The sequence below is a fragment of the Aotus nancymaae genome, unplaced genomic scaffold (assembly GCF_030222135.1).
Source record: "Aotus nancymaae isolate 86718 unplaced genomic scaffold, 86718_ANA_hifiasm-v0.15.2.pri h1tg000059l, whole genome shotgun sequence".
In the NCBI taxonomy this organism is placed as follows: domain Eukaryota; kingdom Metazoa; phylum Chordata; class Mammalia; order Primates; family Aotidae; genus Aotus; species Aotus nancymaae.
The window spans coordinates 23107542-23131576 of NW_026988473.1; the positions used below are offsets into that span (position 1 = coordinate 23107542).

The 24035-nt window shown below is 39.2% G+C and overlaps 1 pseudogene; it reads right to left on the reverse strand.

Moving 5' to 3' along the window:
• Positions 1-3853: 3853 nt before the first annotated feature.
• On the reverse strand, positions 3854-7989 carry LOC105717403 (fatty acid synthase-like; annotated as a pseudogene).
• Positions 7990-24035: the final 16046 nt, after the last annotated feature.

The following is a 24035-nucleotide window of genomic DNA, read 5'->3' on the forward strand; positions in this document are numbered from 1 at the left end:
CACCCGCCTCGGCCTCCCAAAGTGCTGGGATTACAGGCGTGAGCCACCGCACCCGGCCGAATAATTCTTAAATGTTTTCAACAACATGGAACTCTCCAAGAACAACAGACTTATAGATCTGTTTATTTGACGTCTTCAACAGAACATCTAATAGTCATGTCAAATTAACTGTCAGAATCAACCTTTTAATTTTTTTATGGAAGTATAATTTACATACAATAAGATGTACAGATTTTTAAGGGTACAGTTTAATGAGTTTTAATAAATGTGTGTGTATATATATGACCAACACGCTGGTCAAGATTTAGATTATTTTTATCACATGACATCTTCCAGGTAAGCACTCTTCTGATTTCTATCACTTGTTTAGATTATTTTAACCTGTTCTAGAGCTTCATATTAATGAAATAATACAGCATGCACTGTTTTGTATGACTTCTTTTACACAACATTTTTTAAAGATTTTTCTCATGTTACTGAATGCAACGGTAGTTTGTGTCTATTTGCTTCCGGTTAGTATTCCATTCGTTGTATAAATAAAATTATTTTCATCTATTCACCTGGAAATAAGCACTTAGATTTTTTATTCTCACTGTTTGTATATTTTGAATGAGTTTGAAAGAAACATTCTTGTAAAAAAATGCAAATAAAGTTTTTCACTTTTGTTTGGTAAATAACAAGTGAATTGACTGAGTCATATGATAAATAACTTAGAAGATATTTTCAAAATCTTTTTCAAGATAGTTGTGTCAATTTTAATTCCTACCAGAAACACTAGTGACAGCTTCAGCTGATCCACATCATTGCCAACACTTAATATCAGTCTTAGTTAATTGTAGCCATTCTGAAGTACTTGTATTGTATGCTGATTTAAATTGTATTTCCCTACTGTCTAAGGATGTTGAGCATCATTTCATGTACTATTTTGTATCTTTATTTTTGTTTGTGTGAACCTGTGAAGAGCTGCACAGGTCTTTTGTTAACTTTATACTGGGCGATTTTGATTTAGTTATATTGTAGATGTAAACATCAGATATACCCAATGTTTTTCTCTTCTAGTATGTTGTTTTAAAATGTTATTAAGTGAGCAGACTTTTTTTGAAGAAAATTAGCCACTTTTTATTAGTAATTATTATGTCCTCCCTAAGAAATTTTTGCAAACCCAAGTAGACTCCGGTAGATTTTTTAAAGCTTTGTAAATTTAGTCTTTTTTATATTTAGTTCTTTTTTCCTATAACAAATAATATGTGTGGGGTATAAGTTAGAATAATTATTTAAAGAGTAGTTATCAAAGTGTCCCTGCATTATTCATTGAAAATACTTTCTTTTCCTCTTTCAATTGCCGTGATATTTTTGTTAGAAGTTAATTCTCTGTATTAATGGCACTTATTTGCCAGCACTCCATTCTATTGACTTAGTTCTCTTTCTTCCCAATTTTTTTGTTTAAATAATTTTCTTATGTCTTTTGAAATTTATATGTATATATTTTAAAATATGAATTTTACAGAAATGTGTATAATTTTTATTCAGATGGTGCTAAATATAAAGATAAATTTGGAGAAATGTAATATATTAAAATACTGAGTTTTGAAACCAAGTAACAGAAAACATCATACTGAATGGGGAAAAGTTGAAAGCAGCCCCACTATGAACTAGAACAAGACAATGATGTTTACTGTCACCAGTACTATTCAACATAGTACTGAACATGCTAGCCAGAGTAATCAGGCAGAGAAATAAGCAAAATGCCTCTAAATTGGAAAAAAGAAAGTCAAATTATTTATGTTAACTAATTACATAATCTTATTCTTAGAAAACCCTGAAGACTCTTCCGAAAGACTTCTGGACTTGATAAACAATTTCAATATAGTTTTAGGATAGAAAATTAATGAACAAAAATTAGTTGTATGCCTATACACTGACAATACTCAAGCTGAGAACCAGATTAAAAACTCAATCACATTTACAACACACACACACACACACACACACACACACACCCCAGGAATGCATTTAACCAAGGAAGTGAAAGACTTCTACAAGAGAATTACAAAACACATGAAATAAATTATAGATGGCACAAACAAAAGGAAAAAACATTTCATGCTCATGGAATAGAAAAATCAGTATCATTGGAATCACCATACTGCTCAAGCAATCTACAGATTCAATGCAATTTCTATCTAATTAGCATTTTTTACAAAATTACAAAAAAAACAAGCCTATGAAACAAAAAAAGAGCCCAAATAGCCCAAAGCAATCCTAAGCAGAAATAACTGAGTTGGAATCATCATATTACCTGACTTCAAAATATACTACACAGCTACAGTAACTAAAACAGCATGGTACTGGTGCAAAAATAGAAACAGAGATCAAAGGAACAGAATAGAAATCCTAGAAAAAAAAAAACACTTAAATTTAGAAGATATTTTCTTCTAAATACCTACAACAAACTGATCTTAAAGTTGAAAAAAGCAAACAATGAGAAAAGGATACCCTATTAAATAAATGGCACTGGGAATTTTGGCTATCCATATGCATAAATAAAAGAATGAAAATGGACCCCTATCTCTTACCATATACAAATATTAACTCAAGATGAAGTAAAGACTTTAATATAAGAACTGAAACTATAAAAATCCCAGAAGAAAGCCTAAGAAAAGCTTTTCTGGATATTGGCATAAGCGAGGAATTTATGACTATGACCTCAAAAGCAAATGTATCAAAACCAAAAATAGACAAATGGGAATTAAATGAAAGAGTTTCTACACAGAAAATCAAATAAAATTAAAAATCAACAAAGTAAACAAGCATCCCACAGAATGGGAGAATATATTTGCAGACTCTGCATCTGATAGAGGACTAATAGTGAGAACCTATAACAGAACTCAAATTAACAAAAAAAAAAAACACAACCCCATTACAAAATAAGAAAAATATGTGAATAGACATTTTTCAAAAGAAGAAAGTGTACGTTTTCCTTTTGGAAGTTCCATCCATGTTGTCATGGAATCAACCATGATCTGGCTGATTGGAATCAAGCAAGTCATGAAATCAACCTAAGTGCCCATCATTGGTGGAATGGATAAAGAAAATTTGACATATATACACCATGCAGTTTAAAAAAAAATGTAATCATGTGGGAAGCAACATGGATGAAGCTTCCAACAAACATATTTAAAAAATGCTCATCATCACTAATCATCAGAGAAATGCAAATTAAAATGCAAATTAGATGAAGATATCTATTATCTTCTGGTATCAACATGATACCATCTCATACCAGTCAGAATGGCTATTACTAAAAAGTTGAAAAATAACAGATGTTGGCAAGGCCACAGAGAAAAGAAAATGATTATACACTGTTAGTGGGAATACAAAATTTTTTAGCCACTGTGGGAAGCAGTTTGGAAATTTCTCGAAGAACTAGAAACAGAACTACCATTTGACCCAGCAATACCACTTCTCATTATCTACCCAAAGGAGAATAAACTGTTATGTCACGAAGATACCTGCACTTGTATTTTTATTTCACTGCTATTCACCATAATAAAGTAATGGGATCAACCTAAGTGTCCATAATTGGTGTATTGGATAAAGAAAATGTGATATATTATGCATGATGGAATACTATGCAGTCATTAAAAAAGAATGAAATCACGTCCTTTGAAACAACATGGGTGGAACTGGAGGTTATTATCCTAAGTGAAATAACTCAGAACCAGAAAATCAAATACCACAGCTCACTGATAAGTGGGAACCAAATAATGGGTACAAATAGATATATGAATGGAAATAATAGACACTGGGGATTCCAAAAAGGGAGAAGGGGAGGGGAATAAGGGTCTAAAACTTACCTCCAGATCCCGGAGCGAGAGGTCAGCACCAGCTTCTGGGCCCCGCGCTGTATCAGCCACTGGGCCAGCTCCAGGCCGAAGCCACCCCGGGCACAAGCGATGATGTAGCTCTTGTGGGGCAGGCAGAAGGTCTTGGAGACGGCGGCCATCAGCGTGGGTTTGGCCCCCTTCAGCACAGCCTCCGGCTCCTCCACACGTACCTGCATGACGGCTTCGCCAATGAGCTTCCCCTGGGCCATGTAGCGGAAGGCGTCCTCCACCTGGGCCCTGGGGAACACCGTGCACCTGAGGGGCTGCACTACACCATCGCGGATGCCAGCCTGCAGAAGGGCCGACACCTCCCGTCAGGCGGCACTGGCTTCACTGAAGAGCGAGTCCACAAGGATCCTGTGTAAGGTCAGGTTCTTCAAGAAGATGGCCATGCCAATCAGGTGGTTGTTAGCAAGGTCGAATTTGCCAATTTACATGAAGCGGCTGTGCTGAGCCAAGCACTTCACGCTGGCCTGCAGCTTCTCTTCTGCCAAGGAGTTCAGGACCAGGTCAACGCCCTTCCCGCCCGTGTGCTGCAGCACATGCTTCTGGAGCGACGTGTCCCTCGAGTTGGTAAAGCTGTTGCTGTCCAGCTGGGAGAACCTGGCCTGGAGGTACGCCCGCTTCTCGGCCGACCTCACAGTGGTGAAGACGCGGCAGCCCAGACTGAGGGCGATGGCGATGGCGGCCTGGCCCACGCCGCCCGAGCCAGAGTGGATGAGCACAGTCTCCCCGCGCTGCACCCGCCCGCGCACCAGTGCGTAGTAGGCTGTGGCGTAGACGACTGGCACCAACGCCGCCTCCTCCAGGGTCCAGAGGGAGGGCACGTCCCAGAGGAAGTCCGGTGACGGCAGGACAGAGGTGGCCAGGCCCTCGGCGGGCACCAGCTCCGTCACACGCTTGCCGCTGGCGTCCCGGCCCGAGATTTCCATACCCAGCAAGCAGTCCTTGGTGGCCCATTTCCCTGGGATGGCGTCGGGGGGCAGCTTGCCGGTGGCCAGCATGATATCGTGGAAGTTGAGGGAGGCGAAGTAGGCCGTGCAGAGCTGGGCACCAGGGCTGGCGGGTTGGGCATGGCGCAGCGAGGAGCAGACCCAGCGGATGGAGGACGGGTCCCCCCGGGTAAAGACCATCACGTAGGCGTGTGCCGTCAACTCCTCGGGCTTGTCCTGCTCCAGTGGGAAATGGCAGAAGGCCCCTCAGGCCCCGTCGCGGTAGACGTTCATCACCAGTTCTCCCTGCAGCACATTCTGCAGTTCTGCGGAGCCCGGGTCCACGACGCGGGAGGTGCTGCTGAGGTTGGAGAGCAGCAGGCACCGGCTGCGGTGCCCGCCGGGCTCTTGGCGGAGACAGTTTCCCAAGCCCACCACGCCGGAGGCGGTGCAGTTAACAGCCTTCAGTCACACGGGCCGGGAGGAGGAGCCGGCCGGGAAGCCCTTCAGAGAGTTCACCCAGCGGAAGCTGGTGTCCACCGGAAGGAAGGTGGGGCTGTCCTGCGGGGCGGGCGCACAGGAAAAGTACGGAGCGGTAGAAGGATTTCTTCAGGCCCACCAGGCGCAGCGGCATCTTGGAGAAGAGGCTCTCCCACGCTTCCTGGCTCAGGATGCCCTGGGCGTACTGCGGCTCAGCGGAGGTGAGGAAGACCACCGTCTCCCCAACGGGGTGCCCCCGGAGCAGCGTGTGCAGCGGCAGAAAGCCCCCCTCTCTCAGGGCAGCCACCATGTTGCCTAGGGCTGAGGCTGGGTCTTCGAGGGCAGCCACTGCACAGTTGCACACCAGGAGGTCAGTACTGCCCAGGGCGCTGGGGGCAGGGTCTGCGGGGTCCCACTGGCCCTGGGCAATGTCGTGCGGCCACACCTTGGCCTGGGCAGCCTCCAGGGCCTGAGGGTGGCGGTCGGTGGCTGTGTAGCTCAGCTGCGGCCTGTTGAGCAAGCCTAGGGTGCGGGAATACAGGTGACCATGGCCAGCCAGCACCTCCACCACCTTCATCTTCAGGCTGGGCATGTTCTCCAGGGCAGTGTCCACGCAGGCCTTGAGCGCTGGGGAGTCCAGGAGGCGGCTAGGCAGAGGGTCCTCTGGCAGCTCAGACCTCTCCTGAGCCAGCACCTGTGCCAGCTCCAGCTGTAGGTTCCCGTTGAGCTGAAACCCGCGGGCAGCCGACAGCAGCTGGGGCAATGCCTGCTGCGGGGAATTCTGGGGGACCTGGGCCCCATACAGTCCGGGCACCGCCATCTTCAGCCCCTGCTAGGTCACCTTAGTCTGCAGCGCCTGCACCAGTCCCTTGCACAGCTGCAGCTCCTCCTTCAGAGTAGCGTGCCCAGACAGGCACCTGTCCTCTATGTGAGGCGTGAAACAAAACTTCTCCAGGACGGGCGCTCGATGCTCTTGCTGCCGCCGTGGGGCCGCCAAGGCGTGGAGGCTGGAGAGGTGGATGCCTCCGGCCGCTGTGGTCTTAAGGCACCTACTCACCACCACGTCAGCCACTTGGGCCTCGTCCTGCTGTCTGTACAGCTTCTGCCTGTGGGAGGCAGGGTCGATGTGGATGGCAGTGATGCGGGTGGGCAGGAACAGGCTTCACTGGCCCGTGCCCAGGATGGACATCTGCAGCATGGTGTCCAGGAAGGGCACCCAGTTGTCCTTCCACAGTAGCTTGCCCTAGTTGCCTTCCAGGCTGGCCTCTAGGATGCCCTGGAACTGAGGGCCATAGTCGTAGCCATGCAAACACAGCTCCCTGTGCGCTTCAGCGTAGGCCAGGAAGAATGGCTCCCCGGGGCTGGTGGCGGGGCTTTCCTGGTGGTCAAAGAGCCTGGGGTCAGGGTCCTCCCACTGATATACCTTCCCACTCACTACCAGGTGGCCGCGCTCTGACACTTCGAAGGTGTGGGAGCCGTACCTCCAGGGACACAGTCCCGGTCATGGGCAGGATGGTGGCCTGGTGCACCATCATGTCCTCAAACACCACGGGCAGCTGCTCCATGGCCAGACTCAGGGCGCGGGCCAGCGTCTTCCACGAGAGGCACAGATAGCCAGCGGCAGGGAAGATGATACGGCCACCGATGCAGTGGTCCACCAGTTAGTGGTCAGGAGACTCGGGCCTGGCATCGATGTTGTAGACGGCGGCTGATGGGGAGCTGGAACCGTTGGGGAAGTCCTTGGCGGCCGGCACGTCCCAGGCCAGGCTGTGGTCCCACTTGATGAGCGGGGAGATGAGGGGCATTCCTGGGGGAACCAGGAACTGCACAAGTGGGAACAAGGCATTGGGGTTGGCATCAATGCCTGAGAGGTGCAGCCTGCCAGTGCCGGCGAGGAACAGCTCCAGGTTGTCCCTGTGGTCCTTCTCCAGCTTGTCCCTGTGGTCCTTCTTCATCAGGGGGACAATGGTGCAGCCTGGCTTCAGGCCAGGCTTCAGGACAGCCGGCAGCAGGGCGTAGGGCACGATCTCCAGCACTACGGTGTGCTCAGGCATGAGCCATAGGGCCTCCTAGAACCGCACGGGGCTCACCAGGTTGTTGACATTGTACTCGGGGGAGCACATGCGTACCAGGCTGGTGTGCCACGGGGCCTCAGGGATAGAGGTGCTGAGTCAGCGGGACGAGCACTGCTTTGGCTCCTGGATCACCTTCTTGAGCGCCTGCAGCAGTGGGTGTACGATGCCCTCCATGAAGTAGGAGTGGAAGGCCATGCCACCCGTCTGCACCTCCTTGGCAAACACGCCTTCCTGCTTCAGCTATTCCACGAACTTGTACACAGGGCCCTAAGGTCCCGAGATGGTCACCATGTTCTCAGAGTTGTGGCAGGTGGGCACCATGCCTGGGGGGGGCAGCGCCACTTACACTCCTCCCAGGACAAGCCCACGGCTGCCATGGAGCCTGGTGGGATGTTGACTTCTTTGATGCACTGCCCTCTCCAGTAGGCGGAGAGGCCAGCCTCCTCCCAGGACAGGCAGCCGTCAGCATAGCCACAGGCCACTTTCCCCAAGGAGTGGCCGATGATGCCATCCGGCCTCAGCCCCATGCAGCTCAGCAGGGTCAATGATGCCTACCTGGATGGCTGTCAGACTCACAAAGGCATGGACGATGTTGTCAAAGATGCTCTCGTCCATGATCTAGTACACTCCCAGATTGTTAAGCCTCCTTCGTAAACACCTGTAATCAGATCAGAATGAGAAAAAAAGCTTTTTGAAACTATGTTTTCTCCAGGGAAGTTCTCTTTCAACAAGATGGTTTTCACTGCTGGTAAGTTAGCATGCTGGAGACCTGGTAATGTTTCTATGACTTTATTTTCTAACATCTTCTTTAAATCTTTAGGCATAGTATGCTCTTTGGCAGCTCTCAAGCAGGGCTGTTTTTCATGTGGCTCCAAGTTACTTGAACTGTTTGCTGCACTGAATGGGCTGTCTGTGTCTTGAGAGGGAGCTGCATTTTCCATTGACTTATGTTCCCACAAGTGATCCTGAGGCACGCCAAACTGTTCTGCAGAACCTTTTCTGTCCCTCTCTTCTCCTTTTTGACTTTCTGAGACTGACAGCTCTTTTCAGAAATCCAGGATCAAAGCTCCATCTCCAAGGGGTGTTAATTCATTTTCCAGATGGTTTTCTATAGTGAAATTAAACTGAAAGGTCATCCTCTTATTAAATGCACACAATCATTAAATTCAGATTCTTCAACTTCTGGATAGAATTTGATGTTGATGGCACACACAAACTTGCCTCAATTGTTCAATAAGTTTTGTTGGGCCCAGTTTCTCTTTAGCAGCTTATATGTGGTAACAACTATTTGGGTGATGGGTTTACTAGAAGTCCAAATCTCATCATTATGCAATATCCTGTAACACCTGCATATGTACCCCAGAATCTAGAAGAAAACATAAATAAAGACATTGAGTTTGAGTGCAAGATCATGGTTTCTCACTCTACTTATTAAAATTTCATTTAATCTTCCTATAATATAATCTACAGTTTTAGTGAAGATGAAAATGTCTGTTATCATCTGTGTTGAATATACTTCTAAATATACCATCTTTAACAGTTTTATTGAGGTACAATTGACACTTTAAAACTTCACATTTATTATACAGTAATTCTTTGAATTATTGATGGGGTTATATCCCAATTCATAATTTTAAAATACAGTAAGTTGAAAATGCATTTAAATCACCTGATTTACTGAACATGATATTTTATCATAGCCTGCCTTACATATGTCCAGAACACTTATGTTAGCTTGTAGCTGGGATACACTACAGTTGGGTGAACTTCTTAACGAATTTTGAAGTCCACAATAACATATTGCTAACTATGTTGTACAGCAGATTTCTAAAAGACTTTATTCATCTTGCAAAGGTTAAAATTTTACTCACTGAGTAAAATTTACTCCCCATTTTTTTCTCTTCCCATATCCTACCATTCTATTCTCTGCTTCTAAAAGTTTTACTATTTAGATGACTCATGTAAGAAGAATCATGCAGTATGCATTCTGCTGTTGCTGGCTTAATTCATTAAGCATAATCTCAGGATTTATCCATGTTGTCACAGATGGTAGAATTTTCTAATTTTTAAAGTGGAGTCGTTTTCCATTGTGTATACTTGCCATGTTTTTTTAATCTACTCTTCTGTCTGTGGACATACAGAATATTTCCATATCTTCACTGTTTTTAACAATATGACAATGAACATGAGAGTGGAAACATCTTTTCAAGATCCTGATTTCAATTATTTTGTATATTTTTTATATATAATCAAAAGTGGGATTGCTGGATCCATTAACAGTTGGTTTTGATTTTTTGAGGAATCTCCATGCCATTCTTTATAGTGGCATCACTATTTTTCATTCCCACCAACAGTGTACAAAGGTTCCAATTTCTACACATCATTGCTGACACTTACTTCTGTGTATGTGTGTATGTTTTAATAATAGCTGCCATAATACATGTGAGTTAATATTTCCTTGTGAATTTTATTTGAATTTCCCTCATGATTATTGATGTTGAGCATCTTTTCTTATATCTAGTGACCATTTATATGTCTTCTTTGAAGAAATGTCTATTGAGGTACTTTGCCCATTTTTTAAACTTTTATTTTCTGTTGAGTTGTAATCATTTCTTAGACATATTGAATATTAATCACTTTTCAGATACATGATTTGCAAATATTTTTCTCCTCTTCTGTGTGTTACTTGTTCATGGTGTTGTCTTGTTTGCTATAAAGATATTTTTGTTTGTTTTATGTAGTCCCACTTATTTATTTTTGCTTTTGTTGCCTGTGCATTGGAATGATAGATAAAAACAAAATTGCCAAGACCAATGTCAAGAAGGTTTTTCCATATTTTTTTTTAGACGTTTTACAGTTTAGGACTTACATTTAAGTCTTTAATCCACAACTAGTTGTGAAAACACAACTAGCTGTATGTTTATTTATATTGTTCAACTTCAGTGGATTTTATATTAGTACTAAAAAGTTTTTGATGTAGTCTTCAGGTTTTTCTACATATAAGATTATATCATCTGCACACAAAAATGTTTCATTTCCTCTGTTCCAAATAGACAGCTTTTCTTTATTACTTTTTGGCTAATTGCTCTGGCAGGACTTCCAGTACTACACTGAAGAGAATTAGTGAGAGTGGACATCCTTGTCTCATTCCTGAACTCAGAAAAATAGCTTTCAGCTTGTCACCATTGAGTATGACGTTAACTTTGAACTTATCATCTTCGACCTGTATTATATTGAGGTACATTCTTTCTACACCTTGTAGGGAATCTATGAGCCCCACATCACTCGTGGGTACCCCGAGTTCGGTGGTGACAAAGGAATAAGAGAAAGAAAGATTAAGAGAAAAAGTGGGACCAGGGTACCATCACTTTATTACTCTGGAGGAGACAGTGAAGGCCCTGAGCTCTGATCATCCACACTATTTATTGATTACAATCACTTTGATCTATAGGGTAGGGGTGGAGTGATGGTGGAGTGAGTCAGTGAGCTGGAAGTGAATCAGTGAGCCGGCACTGGTGTGTCATCCTAAGGCTTAATAAGAGTGGCGGTTTGGGAGTGTCACAAAACAAGAACATGTGGTTATCTTTAGTTTATTATCTATGTACAGTTGGTGGAACATGGGCCTTACAAGGAGCCTACAAGTCTGGCTACATCATAGTGCTACAAAGGGGTTTTACATCCTTGAGCACAATGTTTATGGTAAAAGAGCCTAGATCACCCTGCACTGGAACATGAAGCATGGAGAGGCCTTCCTTCTCAGGCCTCCTGTGGCCTTCCGCAGATTGTTGTTCCTTGTTTATATGTTACTCATAACCAATTAATGTAGGCACTCTGTAAGTCCTTTCTCCTTTGCTGTTTTTCCTAACAATACCTAATTTGTTGAAAATTTTTATCATGAACATGTTGAGTTTTGTGAAATGCCTTTTCTGAACCTATTGAGATGATTGGATGGTTTTTATTTTACATTCCATTAATGTAGTGTATCACATTTATTGATTTGCATATTTTGAACTCTTTGCATTCCAGGATAAATCTTACATGGTCATGGTGAATGATCCTTTTAATATGCTTTGAATTCAGTTTGCTAGTGTCTCTTAAGGATGTTTATTTCTGAGCTCATAATGGTTATTGGTTGATAATTTGTTGCTTGTAGTGTCTTTATCAGGCTTTGGTATCAGTGTAGAGCCACAAAAAATGAGTTTGGTAGTATTACCTCCTCTTCAATTTTTTGGAAGCTCTTGGGAAGGGTAGCCACCAATTATTCTTTAAATGTTGGTAGAATTCACCAGTGAAACCAGTAAAGTCCTGGGTTTTTTTTTGTTGTTGTTGTTGTTGTTAGGATGCATTTGGTTAATGATGGAATTGTCTTACTCTTATTGGTCTGATCAGATATTCTATTTCTTCATGATTAAGTCCTGGTATGTTGTATGTTTCTTTGAATCTATTACTATACTTTATAAAATTTGTTGTCATATAAATGTTATTAGTAGACTAATGTTTATTTCTATGGCAAATGTTCTTTATTCCTTTATATTTAGTTTTATCTTGGTTTTATTTTGTTCCCAGGGAGAAGCCAAGATCATTGATTTTAAATCCGTCTTCTTTTAAATGTAAGCATTTTAATCTTATAATTACCTTACGAGCATATTTTAGCTTCATATTACAAATTGTTATATTTGGTGTTTTTTTTTAATCTAGAACATTTACACATTAATCTAGAGACTTATTATTTGTCCTATGGAAAATTTAAATATGTTACCTAATTTCAAAATAATTTGGACTATCTTGGTGCTGTGCATTTCTTCCTTATTGTTGCTTTGGTCGGAGAACATATTCTGTATGACTCAAATTTACTGAGGCTTATTTCCATAACGATAACCTATTTTGGCAATTGTTTTATGTGCTCTTGAAAAAAAAAAGTGTACCCTCTTTCTGTTGTTGGGAGTGTTCTCCACATTTCAATTATGTCAACTTGATTGATATTTTGATCTAAGTCTTTTATATTCTTATTGATTTTAATCAACTTTACTAAAATATAATCTATATATACTTAACATCTACACATTTTAAATATAAAGATATATTATTTTAATAAATATATACAGCCATGAAATTACAGTTACAATCAAGATATAGTACATTTCTAGAACCTCAAAAACTTTCCTCATGTTTCCTTCAGTGAATCCAAATCTACCTCACTCCCAGACCTCATGAAACCAACTGATCTAATTTCTGTCACTAAAGGTTAGTGTTTTTCTCTTTTCTACAATTTCACATACATGCGTAACTTTCTACAGACTCATTTGAAGATTAATCTGTACTGTGTTTCTGTATTAGTTGATAGTTTCTTTTTACCATTGAGTATTGTTTAAATAATATAATGTGTTAATCCATTTACCTGTTGATAGACACTTGGATTGTTTCTAGTTTGGGGATATTTTGCATAAAAGCTGCTAAAAGCATTTGTGAATTAGTCTTTTTTTGAAAACAGGGCTTTTATTTTTCTTGGGTAAATACATTGAAGTGAAATCGCTGGGTTCATACTAGGTTCATATGACTTAACAATTGTAGAAAATTTCAGCTTTTTTTTAAAGTGCTCCAATAATCATTACTGTCTTAGAAAAAATGAATTCTATATATGTGCTCTTCAATAAATAGCCACTGCCCTCCTGTGGGTACTTAATTTTAATTTTTAATTAAAGAAATTTAAAATTATGTTTCTTTATCTAACTAGTAACATTTTAGTGTTCAGTAGCCACATGATTCTAGTTGTAACTATATTGAACAGCAGAGATTATTGAAGAAAATTGTATTGGATAGTTATGGATCATTATGGTCTATGTAACTAGTTCTTATTGTGATATTTAGAGTGAAGAAAAACAACCCTATGTAGGTTTTTTTAAATCTTTGAGCTTAACAACATCTGAGTAAGAGTATTCAAATATTTACTTTTTAACTATTATAATAATATTCAAATTATTTTGATCACCAAAGTGTTAAGTTATTGAAAACTATAAGATCTATACAAAATGAAGGCTGATAATCATGTTTAATCAATATCATGGATTTGACCATTGATCTCTCAACAGTTCACAACACACAAAGGCTTGACCCAGAGAATATTCCACTTATTATTTTCTGCCAGTTACACATTCCATACTCTTAACTTACAACACTAAAAAAAGCAGAAAGCAAATCATGTCACCTTCTCAGGCTACTGCTTTCCTCCACTCATAAATTCTTTTCCAGGGGTCCCTTATTTTTTATCTCAAAGAGATCCCAGAAGAGTGAATGTGTATAAGAGAACTAAAAGTGGATCATTCCAACGTTTCCTTCAGGTTTTCAGGTTATCCAAAATGTTCATCTCATGATCATTTCTAAAGTGTCTGAAAATGTATTTACATATTTAGTTCTCATACTTTGACTAAATTATTTTACATAGACTCTGGGATCAGCTGGTAGGGTTCAAGCCCAGTGTACTTCCTGGCAATGAGATTTAGAGTAAGTAACTTGAACTCTCATTGTCTTAGTGCCTTCATGTAATATGAGTATCTAAATATTTCTCTTCTCAAGGTAATAAAGATTAAGTGGTTTATGCATGTTAAACACTTAAAAATGTGTCTACCACATAGTGATGATTCAATAAGCATTCAATAGCCATAGCCATTTTTTAAATATTTTCATTAATTATTTTAGATAGCTCACTGTAGTGGTATGACTAAGTTAGAAATTAATATTCTAAGTATTACATAAAATATCATGTTTATTATATAGTATATCAGTTTAGATTAATATGAATGTCTTCATATATTTTTATTATTAAATATTTTAGCTGTTATTTGCCATGTAAAATACTCTAGAAATTTTATTATAATACATAAAAGTGGTTGGATATAGCCTATAAACTTCTCAATATCAATATCATACTATACCTCTAGAGAGAAAGTAATTAATTCTGTAACTCAGAGACAACCACTGTCTTTAATTAAGACTATTCTACTTCATAAATATTGTGGAGATTGGTAATGATAATCAAAAACCTTGGGCTAGAATCTAGAGCCTCAGATTGTGCTTCTTGGGTCATTTCAATGTTTTTTATTTTCCTCAACTGAAATAAGGCTCCTCTTCATATGTATCTCTTTCTCAAGCTAAGGCCTCAAAACAAATTTATCCCCACACTGGGTAAAATTGCTTTCACTCTAAATCCCAGAAGTTACATGATCAGAGCCAAAGATGTCACTGAGAAGAGTTTATCTAAGTAGAATAAAAACTACCCTGCACATTACCAAGTTAACATTATTTTTTATATATATACATATATATATATATATATATATGTATATATTTTATTGCATTTTTGGTTTTGGGGTACATGTGAAGAACATGCAGGATTGTTGCATAGGTACATACATGGCAATGTGTTTTGCTACCTTCCTCCCCATCACCTATATCTGGCATTTCTCCCCATGTTGTCCCTCCTCAACTCCCCACCACTCACTGTCCCTCCCCTAGTTCCCCCCAACAGATCTCAGTGTGTGATGCTCCTCTCCCTGTGTCCATGTGTTGTTCTCATTGTTCAACACCCACCTATGAGAACATGGGGTGTTTGATTTTCTGTTCTTGTGTCAGTTTGCTGAGAGTGATGGTTTCCAGGTTCATCCATGTCCCTACAAAGGACACAAACTCATCGTTTTTTATAGCTGCATAGTATTCCATGGTGTATATGTGCCACATTTTCCTCCACAGGATTATAAATCGTTCTATTATAAGGACACATGCACACGAATGTTCATTGCAGCACTATATACAATAGCAAAGACTTGGAACAAACCCAAATGCCCATCAGTGATAGACTGGACCGGGAAAATGTGGTATAAAGTTAACATTATTAAATACATTTGTGTTTACAATGGCTCTATTATTTTTACCCATGAAGAGCAAACAGTGCCTTGATCAAATGTGTTCCTTCAGTGGCATCTTTAATCTACATAATAATTATTTGCTTCTTTAAGTTTCTTCTTATCAACTGAAAGTTTACGTTTGCAAATAGAATATTCTCAAACAAGTGGTACTGTTAATAGGGCTGAATTCCTAACAGAAAGGCACAAGAAGATCATTTGCACATTAACCAGGACCCAGGAGGAAGGCCATGTTCATATAGGTACTTAATTGATTTTGGTTAATAACGATGATACACTTCATGAGTACAAGCACCAATTAGGGAGAAAAGCAGCTTGCCATGGTTTAGTAAGCAGAATTTTCGAGAAAGCAAGGGATTCCAGGAAAGATACCTTAATAGTGCAAACGACCCATTTTATGTTCCAGGAGAGATGTGAATTGGTATTTCACTTTTAATCATTTGCAGATAACTTTGAAAATCCAAGGATTAAATGTCTGAAGAATCTCTTCTTGATAATGCTAGAAAACACCTGAAAATCCACAGCTAGGTGAATCTCAGGTTCAGGAGATGCTCCCTTGATCCCCCACAACCTGAGTTATAGAAAGGTGGCGGTGTCACTGTTCTCCAAAGTAATTATACAAACCTACCATCTCCTCTGCAAAAAGGCATTTTTTTTTTTTTTTTTTTTTTTTTTGCAAATGGAGTATTAACTACAGGTTAGCTTTGAAGTAGATTAAAATGTCTGTATTTACTAGAGTGTCTTCTCTATCAAAAATAATTGTCAACATAAACGGGCATTCATTTTTAACAGAGCCTTAGAAACAAGGTGGTTGTCAGTAAAGTATACTAAATTTAGCACACAAAACATTTTGGATTTAGTTAATTAGGATTTATTTGACACTGAATTGAGTACTGTAGTTATCCCTCCAAGACTAAAGCACTCATTCCCCAGTTGATGAAAGTTGATTTGCTCATTCCTGAAGCTCTTTTCAGGAATTTTTCTTAAGTGGCGCTAACCACCTCACCTAAGATTATGAGCAGTCTCTGGAGTCAGCCCAGGTCTAATGACTGTTTTATGTAAGTTAAAGGCCAGGCATTTTTGCCTCAGTTGGAGCATTCTGCTCCCTTTATGACTGGTGAGGCATCTGTTCCAATTGTACCCCAGTTCAATTGATCTGTCTTCCCAATCTTATTTCTTTTACTGCTCACAGATACTGTTTCCAAATTAATCCCCAATAAAAATCCCAAATATAAATTCAAGAGGTTCAGAGTCTGTTTTCTGTGGAAACTGATCAACTACTGGCATTACTAGGAGATGTCCCAGGAAGCAGACTTTAACATGGATAACCTTCTAATTGGCAGTGAAGACTTCATCACCTGCAGTAGGTGAAGAACTAAAAGATCTTGATATGTGATTTTAGAGTATTTGCTAAAACTTTCCATGGTAATGAGCTAGGATTACCTGTGCTAAAACAAGTGCTCAAGAATCTGTAAGTGCAATATCTCAAGGTAAGTTTCAAGATAAGTTTAGAAGTAATACAATGAAGTCTAATGAATTCCATAGCTGTTTTTAAGGCAGTGAGGAAGAGAGGAGGAAAAAAAAAACATTCTGAGAGTGATTAATGTAAAGCAGATTGAGAATGCCAGAGGGCTTCTTGGTAGCATATAAAAAACCAGGGGACAGAAAGAGACTGAGAATCTGAACCAGACCTTATTATAAGATTAGAGATCACTAAGAAATGTTGAATTGTTAATTCTGGCAGTTTTGCTATACCAAGACGAGAACTCCGATTGAGAAAGGGTGGATGCCTAAGGTTTAGGATGAAGTGTATGGATTGATGCACTTGAAAATTGTAAAATCTCGTTTTTTCTGAAACTTTCTGAGATTACAGAAGTTTCTCACTCCTCCCTATTAAAGCGAAGGTGTACCTTTTGCTTTAACAAACTGACACAAGAACACAAAATCAAACACCACATGTTCTCACTCATAGGCGGGTGTTGAACAAGGAGAATACATGGACACAGGGAGGGGAGCACTATACACGGGGGTCTGTTGGGGGGAGGGGGGATAGTGGGGGGGTGGGGAGTTGGGGAGGGATAGCATTGGGAGAAATGCCAGATATAGGTGAAGGGGAGGGAGGCAGCAAATCATACTGCCACGTGTGCACCTATGCAACAACCTTGCATGTTATTCACATGTACCCCAAAACCTAAAATGCAATAAAATAAAATAAAAAAAAATAATAATAAAAAAAAAAGATGAAGCAAAGCCTTATCTCTCACAGAACAACGCAGGTTTCATTCAGGATCTACCTCTGACTCCTCTGTGGTCCAACAGATTTAAACTAGAGCCAAGTCATATTGTAACTCAGCAGACAAAATACTGGACCTTCTAAAGGAAGGAAGGACATTACATATGAAAACGTTGCAGGAGCTAGCTAGGCAGGGCTTGGGTTGTCTGGATATTCCATAAAATAGTACTTTGATCCCCTTGGCCAATAATCTCATGTTGTTCAGATTGTATGAGCTCAGAAGTTGTGGGTAAACACAGCATAGTTTCTGCGTTTACCTCAGTGAACCTTTAGATATCCAGTGGTCTGAGGCATGCTAAAATAGTACTTAAAGTAACATACACATTATTGCATTTTGCATCTCTCATCACTAAGAAGGAAGCACCATTTCTAATAGGCCCCTCTGGGTTTCAGAAGTAGCGTATTTCACAATGGTAATAGTGCTCTATCAATTTGCCAAGTTACCAAGAAGTCTGTCAGCTTTGATTGGAACCAGATCAGGAAAGCACTCTTCAGCAGATCTGGACAGTTGTGCAATTAACCTTAACAGGTTTAGGTATCTTACATAATTAAACCTTTATATCACCACAGAAATGTCAAGATAGGCATTATTATATTTCTGTTACATGTGAGGAAATTGAGGTCCAGTGATATTGAGTAATGAGTTCATGCCATATTAATATATGTTAGAACTAGGATATAAATGTGTGGCCTTTTTAATGGGAAATACAAGAGTCATGTAATTGTATATTGCCAAAAGTGTGAAGTGTGATTTTTACCAGGTTCATAAAGAAATAAAACTTCTTTTGGAACTCGCAAACATTGACTAATGAGGCTGATATTATAGAATAAATTAAACCATAAGTCAACAAACTGGCCCCAGGGGCCAGATCCACCTATTTTTGCAAGTAAATTTTCTTTGGAATAGAGCCACCTCTATTCATTTATGTACTGTGTATGGCTGTGTTCATATTACAATGACAAAGTTGAATAGTTATGATCTATAATTAATGGCCCACAGAGCATAAACATGTAATATAAATAGCCCTTTACAGGAAAAGTTTACCAACCTATATTCTAGATGAAGCCATTGGATAATAATCACAGAGTAGAGGTTGAGTAGAGGGTACTTATGAGAAAATTGGAACATAAAAAATTATACAGTGAAATAAAATTCCAAATATTTAGAGCTCTGTTTTGCTTTTTTCTCCACGATTAATTTTTGCATACCTAACACACAGTGTACTCAATGCTATCATTTAGTACACCTTAAAAATACTTGTTAAAACAGCCGGATACAGTGGCTCACACCTATAATCCCAGCACTTTGGGAGGCCTAAGCCGAAGGATCACCTGAGGTCAGGAATTCAAGACCATCCTGGCCAACAGGTGAAACGCTATCTCTACTAAAAATACAAAAAATTAGCCGGCGCCAGTTAGAATGGCGATCATTAAAAAATCTGGAGACAACAGATGTTGGAGAGGATGTGGAGAAATAGGAACATTTTTACACTGTTGGTGGGAGTGTAAATTAGTTCAACCATTGTGGAAGACAGTGTGGCGATTCCTCAAGGACCTAGAAATAGAAATTCCATTTGACCCAGCAATCCCATTACTGGGTATATATCCAAAGGATTATAAATCGTTCTTCTATAAGGACACATGCCCACGAATGTTCATTGCAGCACTGTTTACAATAGCAAAGACCTGGAACCAACCCAAATGCCCGTCGATGATAGACTGGACAGGGAAAATGTGGCACATATGCACCATGGAATATTATGCAGCCATCAAAAACGATGAGTTTGTGTCCTTTATAGGGACATGGGTGAACCTGGAAACCATCATTCTCAGCAAACTGACACAAGAACAGAAAATCAAACACTGCATATTCTTACTCATAGGTGGGTGTTAAACAATGAGAACACATGGACATTGGGAGGGGAACATCACACACTGGGGTCTGTTGGGGGGAAATAGAGGAGGGACAGTCGGGGGTGGGGAGTTGGGGAGAGATAGCATGGGGAGAAATACCAGATATAGGTGATAGGGAGGAAGGCAGCAAATCACACTGCCATGTGTGTACCTATGCAACAATCCTGTATGTTCTTCACATGTACCCCAAAACCTAAAATGCAATAAAAAAAAAAATGAATAAATGAATAAAATAAAAAAATAAAAAATTAGCCGTGCATGGTGGCGGCCACTGTAATCCCAGCTACTCAGGAGGCTGAGGCAGAATTGCTTGAATCCCGGTTAGGGGAGTGAGCCAAGATCACACCATTGCACTCCAGCCTGGGCTGCAAGATGAGACTGTCAAAAAAAGAAAAGAAAAAAAAAAAAAAACCTTGTTAAAACAATGCTGAAAATAATAGAGCTCTGTAAGGGATTTTGAATATAGTAATGCCATGATTAATTATTTTTTAACAATTATACTCCAACTGTTTTCCTATTTAAATTGCAAAGGAGTGATTTTAGACATACAAAGTGCTTTAAAATTCTTATAATAGTTCAGATAAATAGTAATAAATTGGTTTGGCATTGGCACTAAATAAAAGGAAATTAATAAAAAATAACATTTTGGATTAAAAAAACGAAGGTCACTTTCAGTTGACTGCATGTGGAAGATGTATTCCTGGACTTTTACCTCTAAAGATTTATGATAAACATTTACTGTGTTTATTTAGATGGTATGATTCTGTTAGAATTTTATAGAAACTGGCTGTTAGTGAAGACTTCTGTTGTCTTTCTTACCTTCTGGGTGTTGCCATAAGAAGCCACAGAGTTTAGAAACCACTGTTAACAACAATGCAAAATTTTCTTTTATTGGTGGCATGTAAATTGAATCTGCTTCTAGATGGCTTAGTCAGAGACTTCACTGATTCACTTGCCTTTTTGTTTAGCACTCTCCAAATCATCTTTTGTTTTCTTTTTGTTCTAGTTCAACTTGTTATTTTTGTAAGATGATCCTCCTGAACCTAAACTTGATTGAATTCCTGTATCTAAAACAAGACTTGCAGAGAATACACTTAATAATTCATTGTGTTTAAAGAGAAAGAAAAATAAGTCAAGTAGGAGACAAAAATCTTAGTATTGAATGTGTGACTTGCTATCTGTTTTTCTTTCTGAATCCTCTCTCTCCAATAAATATGCAAAAACAAACAAAATAATAAAAACTTCTATTATTTTGAGGATTAGGTAGACTTTTTTATTTTTCTTAATATGTGCTTTTCTTTTGATGAATAGCACATAGAGATTTGCCATGGCAAATTCTTATCATTATTTGAATATTATTTTCTCAGAGAATAGCAATGAGTGTTATTTTTTACTTTTATTGAGAAGATATTGAATCCCTAAGCTACGTATACCACCTTAGTGATTTTATTCAAAGCTTACCAATTAATTTACTCATGAAATATTTGAGTTGAGCTCTAGACACATGTGAGATGTGGCATATGATCCTATCTTAAGATTTAAATTCAAGAAGAAATGTTAAGGAACAGTTGCACAACTTTTAGATTTGCTGGGCACATAAACTCTCTAAGAGGAAGAGCTTTGATGAATTGTAAAGCACCATAAGAAAAAATAGACAAGTTCACAGAGGAATTATCTGAGACATAGTATATAGTTATAAAGCTCTCGGTGAGTTTGGAATTGAAAAACTTGGAGGCAAGTACTAAAATAATAGGAATGCATGTCTTAAAATAAATGTTTAAATCAAGTTTTTAGAAGAGGTCCAATGATAATAAAATGAGGTTGTGGTTTAAGGCAGTGGATTTCTGAGGCTGACCCCATGGCCATTGCAACATAATTCAAAATAGCCAAAAATTGGAAGCAACTCAAGTCTCTACGAATAAATGAATGGATAAACAAGATATGATATCCATATACAATGAGATTTTATTCAGTTTTAAAAACAAGAGAGATTCTGACACATGCTACAACGTGAATGAACCTTAACAACATTATCCTAAGTGAAATCAGTCAGTCATAAGAGGACAAATGTGTGTATGATCCTGCTTATATAAGGTATTCAATGTAGTCAAATTCATAGAGATAGAAAATGGATTAATGGTTGCTAGGAAGTTGGGAGAGGGGGATATAAGGATGTAGTGCTTAATGGGAACTGTGTTTCAGTTTGGGAATATGAAAAAGTAATGGAGATGAATGGTGGTGATGCTTGCTAAACTTTGTGAATATATTTAGTGACACTGACTTGTACTCTCAAAATTGTAAAGGTGGTAAAATTAGTGTTATGTATATTTTACCACAACTTAAATATTACTGATAAAAGTCAATGAAAATAAGCATATTATATAACTTAGAGATTAGACTGCTAGTGTTTTGTCTCTGTGACAGGTGGGAGAAAATAAAGAATGTGATTAGAACAAATGGTTATGAATTAAAAAGATACTGTGACCAAGAGGTGTGTAAAATTCACCAACAAGAAGAAGATGTATCTAGATGTTGTGATTCTCAAATAAGTTGCATAGAAGGATAGTAATGGTCTAGAATTGGCAATATGGTTGAAAGGGTGCAGGGTGCACCAGTCCTACATCCTGGATCTATGATATGTGACATGTAAAAGAAAATGAAGCTTGCCTTTAGGAGCACTAGAGGGTATATGAGTTAGGAATGGTCTTCATCTGATAATATAAGCATTCAAAGTTACAGTGACTGTGTTAGGGTTTTCTAGAGGAGCAGAACTAATAAAATAAATGTGTATGTGAAAGGGAGTTTACTGAGTTATTGACTCACATGATCACAAGGTGAAGTCCCACGATAAGCTGTGGGCAAGCTGAGAACCAAGGAAGCCTGTTTGAGTCCCAAAACCTCAAAAGTTGGAAAGGTGACAGTACAGCCTCCAGTCTGTGGCCAAAGGCCTAAGAGCCCCTGGCAAACCACTGGTGTTAAGTATAAGAGTCCAAAAGCTGAAGAACTTGGAGTCTGATGCTTCAGGGTAAGAAGCATCCAGCATAGGAGAAACATGAAGGCTGGAAGACTCAGTGAGTTGGCTTCTTCCACCATCTGCCTGATTTTTCTAGCTAGCTAGAGGCTGAGGGTAGGTCTTCCTCTTTCAGTCCACTGACTCAAATGTTAATCTCTTCTGCAACACCCAGAAACACCCAGATACACCCAGAAATAATAGTTTACATCCTTCAATCTAATCAAGTTAACACTGAGTATCAACCATTACAGTGACATAAACACATTATCAGGACTGTTTTTTTTTTTTAACCTAACCTGAAGAGCAGTAGACATTGGAATGCATAAATGTCATCCCCGAATCAGACTCACTATTTTTCTCACAGACGTGTGCCCACATGTTAATAAACAGACACTCAAATTATAGCCATGACAATTAGAGTCCTAAGATTAAACAGAATCATTGATCTACTTTCTATTAAAATATGTAGTAAAAAACATAGTAAATTATAATAAATGCCCAACTAGTGTGTGGTTTTAATGTTTATTATCAATCACTCTTCTTTATGATATTGTTAACAAGTTAGCCTTGAGTTATTGCTTAATGTCTTTGCCCTTTCTGATTCTGAATATTTTTCCTCAATTTTTAGCACTCTTTAAATTTTTCATTTTGAACCATCAACAAAATCATACATTATATTGATCATTTCTTTGCCACAGCTAACAAATTAATTTCAGAGAATTTACAATTTCAGTTTGAAATAATTCCAATATGGAAATACAGTATGGAAAATTAATGACTCCCAATCTCAGCTTTGCCTAAAAAACAACTCCCTCTTATCCTTCTCATTTACTTAAAAAATTTATTTAATTATTAGTTATTTCAACTATGCCATTGTTAAGGTTTCCCTCCCTTTCTCTAACTTGATTGATAGTTTTGATTGCAATAGTTTGTTGGGGCAGTCATAAAAAAAATGCCACAGACTGGCTAGCAAAATTAATAGCAGTTTATTTTCTCATAGTTCTAGAATTTTAGGATCCAGGCGTCAGCAGGGTAGGTTTCCCCTGAAGTCTTGGCTTGGCTTGCAGATAGCCACCTTCTCATGCCCCTTCACACAGTCTTTACTCTGTGTATGCACATCCCAAATCCTTTTGTCTCTTCCTTTTCCAGTTAGTGTCCCATCATTATGACCTCATTTAATCTTAATTATCTCTTTAAAGAATCACTCTCCAAATCCACTTATATTGAGTGTTAGAAACTTTAGCATATGAATTTTGGTGAAACACAGTTAAGTTGATAACAGTAGTTAAAAGATTTCTATGGAATAAAAGAAATCATTGCTGGAGTCTGTCAGCCAAATTTTATTATGCATGTCATGTACATAATAGTTATTATATCTGTCACTTCTGATTTTTATTTTGAAGATCAAGTTTTTCCTTTCTGACTCCTGGGTCTTACTTAACAGTTCTTTTTCTATTCTTCTTTTCTGCCAAGAAAGTCATCATAAGAGAAGGGGAAGGTGCCAATGTTGGCAGCCCTAGCT